Here is a 13,242-nt window from a genome sequence, read left to right on the forward strand (position 1 = left end):
TTACTTGAATATTTTTTCAATAAAAATTATTTGAATTTAAAAAAAGAATGACTCCACCGACCGGTGCGCAGGGGCACTGCTCACGAATACATTTTCACATCCAGTCAAGCACCAGGGAATTATTCTAAGGTAAAACAATCTGCAGCTAGAAGTCTCTATAAGATAAACATGGTACAGTGACTGTATAGTGGTAAATTAATCTTACTTCTTTTGAAGTGACTGATTTCATGCTTAAAACAAGAGTAGTTCAGAACAAAGTCAAGGTCCAGATGTTGCACCCATGGACTTTTAAAAGAATAATACCGACCTGTGGGTACCAAGTCTAACTAATGTCTTAAAGACTGCAGGGGCTGGTGACTTTCTTTCTAATTGGTTGCAGTTAGTTATTGTCCGAATTTTCGAAAAGGGAAGTAAATTAGACCCAAAATGCTATCGGCCGATTTCACTGCTTAACTCTTCAGTGAAAATTTTTGGGAAGATATTATTAGAAAAACTACAACTATAGGCAGAGGAAAACGCGTTTCAATCCAACTTACCATTTGGATTAAGGAAAGAGCTAGGTAAGGTGAAGCAGTGCCTCAACTGCAATGTACTCATTGGTAAATACACCAGAGCCAAGAAAGGGTTCCTATATCTAGGATTCATGGATCCTGTCAGTGCATTTGAATATGTAAAGTATGCAAAAATTTGAGAAATTATGAGGTAACTAGGAGTGCCAGGTCCAATAAAAATATTATTAAGTTAATTGTATCAAATGCAGCTGCTAATATCTATTATTGTCCTAATGAAGAGTGTACAGTGCCTTTCAAGGTGTCCTTGCACCTTTCTTATTTAACTTACATAGCATCAGACTTGAAACGGTTTTATTAGATAATTGTAAAGAAATGCAAAGGATACGTGTGTGTCTGATCCCTGCTTTAATGTACGCAGATGAGGCTGTATTGATTTGTCAAACCAGCCACTGGTCTACCAAAACTTCTACATAAAGTCTAACTTAAGGAAATATTTTACAATGATAGTGTTCAAATTAGCAGCATGACCACATTTACATATTTAGGTTACAAATTGACACTGTCTGCAATTGGGTGCATTTGAGAAACATTTGAAATAAGTAGCGTAATAAATGATTAGACATTGTCTTTAGATGTGCCTCTTAATTGGGGTCCAAGTCCAAAAAACAGAGGTGCACTATGTATAAAAGCAAATGTTTTCTACTGTCAGTTAAGGCACAAAAGCCTCTCGGGCTGTATTCACTGCGCTTGCACCCAAAAGATAGACAGTCCAATAAGCACAAGTTACTACTTGTGTAATGATATATCTGAAAGAGACATTAGTTAGTGATAGATTCCTTACCTTAGAATATCCTCAGGCGTCAGACTGGATCCGGAAATTTTTGCGTAGCAATACCCCTGCGCGTTGGTAGGCGTCGTCTGTGGCTCCGCGTCCGTCGTCAGCGTCGTTAGAGCCGGAATGACGTCGTCGGAGTACTTAGACGCTGACGTCAGTTCTGATACACAGCTTTTCCGCGCCAGATACGCAGAGCCATGATAGAACCAACACTGGTGCCATGAAACTAGGGCCCTGAAAGGGGATGACCTTAACCCTAGATATCGGTTCGCAGAACGGGGAGGATGGGTGGGTCGGTAAGGAATCTATTACTAACTATTGTCTCTTACAGATATATAGTTACACAAGTAGTAACTTGTGCATCTGAAAGAGACACGTTAGTGATAGATTCCTTACCTTAGAATAGATACCCCAGCAATACCAACCCTGGTGGAGGGTCAGCGAACCAATAATCACACCAGAAAGTCCTGGAGGACGGAACGGCCAAAGAAGCCATCCCTCCGGACTTGACTGTCCAAGCAGTAGTGTCTTGCGAACGTGTGCAGCGAGGCCCACGTAGCTGCCTGGCAAATGTCCTGTAAGGGGACTCCTCGGCGCAAGGCAATTGTTGCTGTGGCTCGAGTGGAATGAGCCCGCAATCCAGCAGGGGGCTCCTTTTTGGCCATGGAGTAACATGCCTGAATACACAAGATGATCTACCGCGAAATGCTCCTCTTGTGTACCGCCTTTCCCTTCTTCGCGCCCACGTAACCAACAAAGAGTTGGTCATCCACCCGGAAATGGCATGTGCGATCTAGGTAATAAGAGAGCACACGTTTTGGGTCCAGACGGTGGAGCCTCTCTTCCTCTTTCGAGGGATGCGGAGGCGGAAAGAAGGTGGGCAAGGTAATGGACTGCCCGATGTGGAAGGCCGTGACAACCTTGGGCAGAAAGGAAGGTCTTGTCAGCAACACAACCTTGTCCGGATGAACAGAGAGGAAAGGTGGAGTAGAAGAAAGAGCCTGGAGCTCACTCACTCTCCTGGCAGAGGTGATGGCAACCAGGAAAGCAGTCTTCAGGATAAGAAGACGGAGAGGACAGTTATGGAGCGGCTCAAAGGGAGCACACATTAGATAAGTGAGCACAAGATTCAAGTCCCACTGGGGCATCACGAAGGGAACAGGAGGGAACATGTGTGTGATGCCCTTCAGAAATCTATTTACAATGGGGGACTTGAATAAGGAAGGCTGATCAGGTAGCAGTTAGAAGGCGGAAAGGGCAGAAAGGTACCCCTTAAGAGTGCCCAGAGCAGAGCCCTGCTGGGCAAGGGAAAGAAGGAAGAGTAGAACTTCAGAAAGGGGTGCAGAGAGAGGGTCCACAGCTTTTTCTGTGCACCATGCCACAAATCTGTTCCACCTGCAGGCGTATACCGACTTTGTGGAGAGACGCCTGGCTGCCAGAATGAGATCACAGACTTCGGGAGGCAAGTCAAATGGCCTCAACTGCCGCCGCTCAATCTCCAAGCTTGTAGGTGGAGACTGGACAGGTTCGGGTGCAGGACCGTCCCCTGCTGCTGCGACAGAAGGTCCTCCCGAAGAGGCAGACTAATCGAGGGATCGACTGACATGCTGAGTAGCTCGGGATACCAGTATCTTCGTGCCCAGTCCGGAGCCACCAGGATAACCTGGGCCCGGTCGCGCCTGATCTTCTTCAGAATAGATCTAACCAAGGTTCTCCCCATTGCTGAAAGAGGCCTTGCGCCACGTCCGAGTTCAGGCGCCATTCGTGATCCATCATGCACCGACGGCTGAGTTCGTCCGCCCTGGCATTCAGAGAGCCTGCCAGGTGTTGAACTGTAGTGTAGTTCCTATTTTACCTATAGGCCCTGCGCATTGGAATAACATAAACAGCAGTTTAGACGTAGGACTGAGGTCTTCTAGGTCTCTACTGACTATGTTAGACTTAATTTAGGTTTGCGCCAGCTAACTCAGAGGTCACTAGAAACTTTCTTGACTGAATAGGACAACCGCATAAACATGAAAACTTTGCTCCCTCAGAATAAGAGTCAATCTCTAGAGTCCTGTGAAACAATAGACAGCTATTTCACTCAGTCAGTTGTGCATATTTAATTTCACCAGGGTGCAGAGAATAGAGAGACGGGCGTTTTCAATAAAAGGTATTATTTACTGAGCAGTCTTCCTTCTCATGCAAGAGAAATTAATTGCCACAATTGCAATACTTATTGTGAAGTAAAGTACGTACAGTAAAAGGAGTATTATGAAATAATACTGTAAAAGCATTGATATGGTTTCTTAGCCATAAGACACTTTAAAATGGATAAAACATATATACATAGGCTAACGTGCTCAACTGGTGCTTCTAAAATACGCCTACCCTGGTGTACCTGACCTAAGTCTAATACGTGGGAAGGAGTAAGTAAGTAGCAGTTTAAGTTAAGTAGGTTTGTTGCCAAGGATCTGTTCAAGAATTCTCTCTAAGGGTTTAGTCAGCACTGTACTTTGGGAATAGAATGTAGGAGGTCTGGTATCTCCCTCTCAGGATCCGATATCCCAGTCACCCGCAAGGGTAGGCTGGAAACGCCGGAGCTGGATTTTCTCGGCAGGAGAAAAGATAGCGTCTTTCTCAGCGCGTCAAAGAGGAAGGGCAGCGTCCGTGGGCTTCTCGCTTCTGCTGGGCTCTCGGAAAGTAGATTAGCTGCTCTGCTCCAGAATCACCACCGTGTGTTTGCTTAAGGCAACAATGGTATATTTATACCTGAAAGGTGCCGAGTTTGAAGTAAGGTTTCCACATAAGACGTCATTAAAGATGTCACTAAGAACTGGCCGTTCTTACAGTGCTTGCAGGAGTTCTATTACAAATCAAAACAAAGCAAGCGGGGCTTTCCCAGGTTGCTGGAGGTTTGGTGTGTCGAAAGAACTCGGTGTGCTCTCTAGGAATCTAAGGAAGAAGCTTCTGCCATGCCTTGGGCTGCAGGGGCGATTTACTGAAATATGGATCTGATTATTATACCATTATAGGGATATTATTGATTATAGCCGTATAGGGGCATAAAGTCACAATATTGAATCGGGTTCCTAGATAAAACACATCAGAACCACCAGGCTTACGCCCTGATGTTCCAGCCACTGCCAGAGGCGCGGAGCCTACTGGCATAGGGTCCACGACCCCACCCCGCCTTGTTTGTTGCAGTACCACATGGCGGTGGTGTAGTCCGTGAACACCTGCACTACACTCCACCGGACAGAGGGGAGGAATGCCTTCAGTGCTAGACGAATTACCTGCAGCTCCAAAAGGTTGATATGGAGCCGGGACTCCGCCGGAGACCAGAGGCCTCTGATTTCCGCCTCTCCCATGTGGCCTCCCCAGCCCTGGAGGGACGCGTCCGTCACAACCACGCGCTCCGGGCGGGTTAGGGAAAGGGATCTGCCACTGACCCAGTCGCGGTCCGTGAGCCACCACTGCAGTTGTCTAGCAGTGCCCTCCGAGATCAAGACATGATCGGACAGGTTGCCCTAATGCTGGGCCCACTGAAACTGCAGGTCCCACTGCAGAGCCCGCATCCGCCACCTGGCGTGATGCACCAGAAGGATGCAGGAGGCCATCAGCCCCAGAAGCCGCAGCGTCAACCTGACCGAGACTCGGGATAACGGCTGAAAGATGGGAATCAGAGCCTGTATATCCCGAACCCGCTGTTCGGGAGGGTAAACCCGAAACTGCGCCGAGTCGAGAACCGCTCCGATGAAGAGGAGCTTCTGAGAGGGATACAGGTGCGACTTCGGCACATTGATGGAGAACCCCAGCAAATGCAGGAGGTCGGCCGTAGTCTGGAGGTGGCTGACGACTGTCTGGGGCGAGCCCGTCTTCAACAACCAGTCGTCTAGGTAGGGGAAGACTGACACCCCTAACCTGCGCAGATGAGCTGCGACCACCGCCATCACCTTCGTGAACACCCGTGGGGCGCTGGTAAGGCCAAAGGGGAGCACGGTAAACTGAAAGTGTTCTTGGCCTACCGTGAACCGCAGATAACGCCGGTGGGCCGGCAGGACGGGGATGTGGAAATAAGCGTCCTGCAAGTCCAACGCTACCAGCCAGTCTTCCGGGTCCAGGGCAGCTAAGACCTGAGCCAAAGTCAGCATCTTGAACTTCTCCTTCCGGAGGAAGCCGTTGACGGAACGCAGGTCCAAGATAGGGCGTAGGCCCCCTTTGCCCTTCTTGGGTACCAGAAAGTAGTGGGAGTAACATCCACACCCTACTTCTGGCCCAGGAACGCGCTCGATGGCCCCCTTCGCCAAGAGGGCCGTGACTTCCTCTTGCAGGAGTTGCAAGTGATCCCCCGACACGCGGTGGCAATGCGGTGGCATGGATGGAGGGGTCGCCTCAAAGGGGAGGGAGTAGCCCCTTCGGACGATCTGCAGCACCCACCTGTCCGACGTGATAGTGCGCCTGTGGGAGAGGTGATGGCGAACCCTGCCTCCCACAGGCGTCACATGGGCCTGAAAACTCGGACTAGAAAGGTTTTGAGGCGGGTGCTGTAGAGGGAGGTGTGGACTGGCCTCGCCGTTGACCCCGACCGCCGCCACGGCGGTTTCCACGGCCGCCACCGCGCTGTTGAACATTTTGCGGCACGTGGCTGGCAGCACGTGTGGGGGCGCCCCTTCCGTGGCCACGAAAAGAGCGAAAGGCACCCGTTTGCTGGCGTGGGGCCGCGAGGCCTAAGGACTTGGCTGTAGCCCTGGAGTCTTTAAAACGTTCCAGCTCATGGTCTGCCTTGTCGCCGAAGAGGCGACGGCCATCGAACGGCATGTCCAGAAGTGTGGCCTGGACATCGGCCGAGAAGTTGGCGGACCTCAACCAGGCGTGGCGTCGAACCACCACCGTCGTTGCCATTGCCCTGCCCAGTGAGTCTGTTGTATCCAGCCCACAGCGGATGGAATAACGCGCGGCATCTCGGCCCTCCGCAAGGGTTTGGGCGAGTTTAGCCCGGACCTCCTCTGGGCATTGTGGCAGCACCTCGGCAACCGTGTCCCACAGAGTGTGGGTGTAGCGGCCCAAGAGACAGGCGGTATTTACAGACCGCAGCCCTAAGCTTACAGACGAGAACACCTTCTTCCCGAACTGTTCGTATCTCTTGGATTACCGGTCGGGCGGGGCCGACGGGAATGCGGTCTGGGAATTGGAGGCCTTGATGACCAGGCTCTCGGGGGTGGGATGGGTGGACAAAAAGCATGGGTCGCCCGGGGCCGGGCGGTAGCCTCTGGCCACGTTCCTATCCACAGACTGGCCAGTGGCGGGCTTGGACCAAGTGCCCACAAGAACGTCACATAAGGCCGCTATGAACGGCAGCAGAGGTTCGCTCGAGCTTGACTGCGGTTTGAGGACTTCAGTGAGGAGGTTAGTCCTCACGGCCGCGACGGGGAGCTCAAGGTGTAAGGCTTTGCCTGCCTTCGTCAACACTACACTATATGTAGACCCCTCCTCCGAAGCCACAGTCGGAGGTGAGGTAAATCCAGTGTCTGGCGATGTGTCAAGACCACTGGCCTCCCCAAGATCATATGTCCAGTCCTGTTGAGACTGGCACTCTGGTGCCAGAGGGTCCTCAGACCCCTCCCAATCCTCCTCGTCACCTGTTACCTGTAAAACAGGATTAGTAGATGGGGCCTCCTCATGGAAATAAAAATCTCCATAGGCTGTCGGAAGCGGCGCCAGAGTCGGACCGTAGGGAACATTGGGGTCGGCGTCCACAACGGGCGCGACACCCGTGGGGCCGGCGCCGGCGAGGTCAACCGGCGACGACCCGGATCCGGAAGCGGATCCAGTGAGGTCCTGCGGCGCCAGGGCCGAAGCACCCGGCGGTGTCGGGGCCGAAGCACCCGACCCGCTAGGGCCTCCAGACGGGACCGTTGGGCCCGAAGGTGCCACGGAACCCGACTGAGGAGGGAGGGACCTCATGGCAATGAGGTACCGCTCGATCTCCTCCGGCGTCGCGCCGTGCCCAGGGACCCAAAGGTGTGGGGCAGGCGCCGCGTGGGCAGTGTCGCCCGAGCCCCCGGCCGCATCCTGCGAGCGTCCGGGTAGGTCGGAGGAACTATGACGTCTCTCCGACCTCTCACGCCTCTTACCTGAGGACTTGGAACCTGACGACCGGTGTCCACTCCCGGTGCTGCGATGACTCTGACCTCGCGACCTGTCCCTCGACCTCCCGTGGGACCGGGACCTGGAGTAGCGCGGGGCCGACTGCCGGAGCTCGAGCCGCTTGCGGGACCGCTCCCGCCTAGCCTTCGACGTCAGGGCCCGGCAGTCGGAGCAGGTGCGGTCGTCATGATCGAGGCCTAGGCACTTCAGGCACCAGCGATGGGGGTTCGTGACCGTCATAAGTCGGTCGCACTTCGAGCAGGGTTTGAACCCCGCCATCCCTACCGGCACCAATAGAGTCGAAGACTCGAAGAAAAGAATGATCAGAAAGATCAAAGGTTTAGTAAAAAAATAACTAGGGGTAGAGCTTCTCCGGATCTGCGCTAGCTGGCCCGGAAAAAAGAAGAACGGACGTCAGCGCGCATGGGCGGCATCTAAGTACTCCGACGACGTCATTCTGGCGCTAACGACGCCGACGACGGACGCGGAGCCACAGACAACGCCTACCGAAGCGCAGGGGTATTGCTACGCAAACATTTCCGGATCCAGTCTGACGCCTGGGGATATTCTAAGGTAAGGAATCTATAACTAACGTGTCTCTTTCAGATAACAATTTTTTATAACAAACTTTATTGAGCTTCTGGCCAGCAAAGCCGGCCAGGATGAACACAGCATTTAACAGAATATGATGTATAGTCTCCACGTGGGGCGGAACATCTCGTAAGTCAGTCACAGTACACATGAAGAATGAGCACAAGTACAGTTCCATAGGCAATTAATCAAGATGACTCAGCCACTTTCCCCTCACCCACCCATGTTTCTGGGGGCAACTGCAGGCTTAAAAAACCACGCACTCCTGCTGCGCACACCAGTCTACGCCCCAGCTCCCCTTCAACAGAGTAGGAGGTCAGGGGCACAGCCATTGAGTTGCGATGTTTCGTTTCGCCACCAGGAGAGCTGTGCTCAAGAATGCCCTTTCGGCCCTCGTACCCCCAGATCCCTCGAACATCCAAAGGAGAATCAACAGAGGGAACTCCCCATCCCAGCCACTCCAACAGTTCACGGGTCACCTTGGTCTGGTACTCAAGTATCACCACACACAACCATACCATGTGGTAAGAATCTGCTGGGTCGACTCCGCATCAAGGGCATGCACGGGTGGGGCGTATGCCCGCCAAGCATAACCAAATTGGGAGGAGATATATAAAAAAAAAAGGCAAGTCGTGCCAGTCTTCGTCCTCCACAGGTCCTCCACAGGTCCCACCCAGCTCTCCCAATGGGCTCCTAGATGGTCAAATGAACCAGAGGAGTTGATATTAAGTGTGCAGTAGATCTAAGATATTCCAGGATGGGCCTGGAGAGCGTGTCTGAGTTGGAGGTAGTTGTAAAATTGGGTATGTGTAAGGTTATAAGTCTGTTGAAGGTCTTGGAAGGAGTGCATGTGCGTCCCTGACCATACATCCTCAAGTCCTGTGATACCAATGAGATCCCAGGAGTTGAAGCCAGGGACCAAGGCTACTTCGTTTAACCAGGTGCCTTGCCAGAGTTGTGTCTGTTGCAGGAGACTGGCTTCCCATTGTACACTGCGGAGAGCAGTACGCCATGTGAGGAACACCACCCGGGAGAGAAAGAGATTGGGGACCCATCCAGCATAGCCTGTAGTTGAGAGAAACCCATCAGTGAGGGTTTCAGGCAATAGGCGGGGTTAGACCATCCCCCATGGAACCAATCATGGAGGACAAGGAGGTGGAAAGACAAATAGCAGGTGGAGAATAATCTCCCGAGGCCACCATCGTAGATTCCCATTGACAGTTTGGAAAGGCTATACGTGTCCAGTACCCCACCACACAAATGTCTTAATGGTGCTGTTAAGAGCAGAGAACCATCCCTGAGGCAAGCGGAGCAGTAGGTTCTGAAAAGCAGAGAAAGCACGGGAAGGTAATCATCTTAAAGAGGGCTTTATGCCAGAGGACGTTGAGGGAGAGTGCCCACCGCCTGATAAGGTCCGGCTTGGCTTTTTGATCAGGGGTTGGAGGCTGAAGGACCAAGTGAGCTCCAGGTGTAGAGAGACCCATATGGCCAAGTATTTAAAATTAAACCGGCGGATAGGGATGTTAGTCTGCCAGTCAAAGTAATCTCTGAACAGCACCAGGGGAACCAGTAATGACTTAGAGGAGTTCATTCATAGGCCGGATGCTCTTTCGAAGCATTCCAGCAACTGGAGGCACCGGGCGCGCAAGATAGAGCAGTACACAATCTGCATGAGTCAGTCCACTGCATCATAAGCCTTCTCAAAGTAAATGAAAATCAAGGCTAGATATGATAGCAGCCGATGAGGGTGGGCCAAGGTCACGTGGCGCTGACGGATACAGTGTCCCGTGCTCCGTGATGGTGTGCACTGGCCTGGTTGTACCTTCTCATTTAAGACTTTTTTGAGCCTATTAGGCAATGCAGAAGCAAACATTTTAACCTCGCAGTGAAGGAGGGTTATCGGCCTGTAGGTTGCACACAACGTGGATGGAGGTTGCGTCCTGGGTATTACTACTATGGTGGTCGAGGACAGCTCCAACGGGAAGAACCCGGTGTGGCAGACATCCTTGTATAATGACAGAAGGAAAGGGATGAGGGTTTCCCTGAACGTAGTAAAATATTCCATAGGAAGACATCCAGGCCTGGGATATTATTCGGGGTCATACTAGACAATGCCTCTCCAATCTTCTCCGCCACAATGGATTAGTCTAGCAGGCGGCTGTCAGATGAGGACAGCCTGGGAAGGGGGTCCAAATTAAGGAAGGATCCAGACACAGCTGCTTTTGTGTCTGCTGGTCTTGTATACAATGTGTGGTAATAGTGTCCAAAAGCTTGGGCTATCCCAGCAAGGATCTGCTGGGATTGGCCAGAGCTATCCAATCTTGGAGACCAACCAATAGAGCAACTTGCCATTTTTGTCCCCCAAGCCGTAAATCTGAGGCGTTGCGGTCCACCAGAGGTGCTTGGCCACTTCTAGAAAATGCAGCTGAATGTCCTCGTGGTCGAGACCTAACTGTTTTGCGGCATCTACCTGAGGAGTAGACTCCAACTGCTGCTCCAGACGAAGTGCCTGGGCCTCCAATGGAGTGACAAGAGCAGAGTGGTAGCATTCCTGGGCTTTGACATAGCTCCTAGCAGAGTCCAAAAGGGTTGCCTTACTTGCAGCCCATAAGCTTTCCGTATGTGTAACTTAGCCCTAGTTATGATGGGAATAATACCAGAGCTTGGACCTAAAAGTGGACACATTTCTTGTCCAGGAAGTATCCGGTGTTCAAATACCACATGGGACACTGTTCCAGAGGCAGGTGCAAAAGGTGGAGGAGCACAGGGGAATGGTTTGATATTCCGCGGGACAAAATCTGGACCAAAGTCAACAACTGGCAATCAGTGCTGGTGGAAAGGCGAGATCTATCCGAGGGTGGGCGCGGTGAGCCACTGATGTATGTGTGAATTCCCACTGCAGAGTGTGCCCGGATCTCTTCGCATCGCAGCAACCCAGGGCCATGGTCTAGTCAGTGAGATGACGGGTACTGGCCTGTCTAGACACCGAGGAGGGTCCGGTGCTATCCAAGTTAGGTTCAGGCACCACGTTGGAAGGCATGAGAGAAGGCGTGAGAGGTCTCCAAGGCCAGAGGGCCAAGAAGAGGGAGGCACATAAACACATACCCGTTAGACCGCCCGTCCCTCCAATAGGCCATCCAGGGCAACAAAACGACCCTGCAGATCGCATGTAACTACCAGGGGGAAAGAGAGGAGCAGGAGGGCAGCAACTCCCCTAGCTCCCCGCGAGTACAGAGTGTGGAAGATCCTATCATAGATACGTGCTAAGAAGGGGCATCACCCCCCAAGGAGACGGGTATTTTGCAGCAACAGAACCTCAGGACGATGAGGCTGAGCAAAGGTGAAAAACGCCGCTCGCTTCACCTGGTCCAGTAGACCGCTGACATTCCATAACAAAACCTGAAAGGTCATACATAAGAAGGTCATACATAAGGGAGGTGGAGATTAGTGTGAGGTATGGAGGGGAGCCGTTGGGTCCGACGGATCAATGAGGGTTGTACTAGTGGTGAATTGTGGGAGATTGTCACCCCGGGACTGTGTTCAGGAGTAAAACAAGTGTGCCTGATGAAACCTAAGAAGGAAGAAAAAGGGTTAACAAATATATCGATCAACAGTGTGCAAATGAAACCCCATCTCCCAACTCCCTCCACTCCCCATGCTTCTACCCTAGAAGTATCTGATGCCATATATGAAAACCTTTTGGAAAAAACTGAGAAACGCAATCTCATGAGCATCATAAGAGGGAAGAGACAAGCGGGAAAAAGTAAAAAAAATATTGTTACAGGAGAAACTATTAAAACAGGACAAGAGCCACCATCACATAAGCAGGTAGGAGACCCCTGAGTATAAAGCGAGTCCAGGAGCGAAAATTATAGATAGGTAAAACATGGTCAAACCGTGGATAAAACAGCATCAACAACTAGAAGTAATGCAAGCAGTAAAGTCATGCTTTATCCAATTGTGGAGCTGCGGAGCTGTGAGTGGAATGTGCAGCCAGTGGATGTCAACACCGATCAGATGGTGGGGCTGCGGGACAAGTCAGTGGCTGCGTGGAGAGTTGCCGGATTAGGGAGTGCAGCAAGTTGACCATCAGCCCCTACTTTACCATCTTCCGCCTCAGAGGCAGGGTTTGAAGCCTGTCTGGAGGGTGGCAGTGACGCTCTCTGGGTGACCCTGTGGGCGTGAGAGACCGATCAGCTCTATGGTCCCTCCCTGACTAGGTGCGGCGTCTAAGTGGCTTTGGCAGTACCTTATCAGGTGCCCTCCGGCATCCTCTGTGAGTCCGGAGTATAAAAGGAGTGGGACTTATTGAGAAGGAGGACGCAGAGCCACACAGGTAATAGTAAGCGGTACTGAAGCCCCGAAGCTTTTGTTACACTACCGTGTAGGAACGCATACGTTGTTGGATCTCACAAGTGTAGTCTGGGCAAAGAAGAACTTTGGCTTCTCCGCACCAGAGGTCGGGATGCTGCCAAGCCTCGCTAAGAATGGCATCTCTGTCCTTTTAATTAAGAATGCGAGCTATTATAGATCAGGAAGAAGCCCCCGGCAGCAGCCTGGGGGTCAGGGTCCGGTGCGCTCCTTCATGAGGATTGACGATCGTCTGGAATCCTGGACTTGATCCAGGGCTCCACATAATCCACAATCTGCTTTGTGTTGGCCCCTTCTGCCCGCACTGGGATAACAATGAAGCGGACACTGTTGCGCCAAGAGCGGCTCTACTCATCTTAAGCGCGCCTGTGAAGTTCTGCTGTTAAAGTGAGCAGAGTGGAGACCTGACCTTTAAGGGTCGAGATGTTGTCTTTGATGAGGAGATCCACGATTCAGTCGCAGGATGCAGTAGAGTCGTGCAGGATGTCTTGACGATAGAAGGGTCTCTGCTGCCCCAGGTACCTTCTTCGGATCTCCCCTGACCCACGTCTCGATCCGGTGCACCATCCTCAGTGGTGGGGCCTCCACAGATGGCCTCTTGTGGCAGTGTAGTGGGGTTCCCCTCCGGTCCCAGATCCGCACGGGGCAGCTCAGCAGAGGCTATATAGGTGTGTTGACACCCAGGCACAAGGCTGTGAGTGGGCAACTCCCCTGCACCCGAGGGAGATGTCAAGCAAGCGGCGGGGCAGCGAGGACCTCACTTCAAGGCCCGTGCCGACCTCAGGGCAAAGCTACGCCAGC

General features: G+C 52.0%; 1 protein-coding gene across 2 annotated transcripts in view; it reads right to left on the minus strand.

The window, feature by feature from the left end:
• PMS1 (PMS1 homolog 1, mismatch repair system component) overlaps nt 1-13,242 on the minus strand; it is a 1,062,426-nt gene that overhangs the window by 262,097 nt on the left and 787,087 nt on the right. The window lies entirely within an intron of this gene.

This window comes from Lissotriton vulgaris, chromosome 2_1 (genome assembly GCF_964263255.1).
Source record: "Lissotriton vulgaris chromosome 2_1, aLisVul1.2, whole genome shotgun sequence".
NCBI lineage: Eukaryota > Metazoa > Chordata > Amphibia > Caudata > Salamandridae > Lissotriton > Lissotriton vulgaris.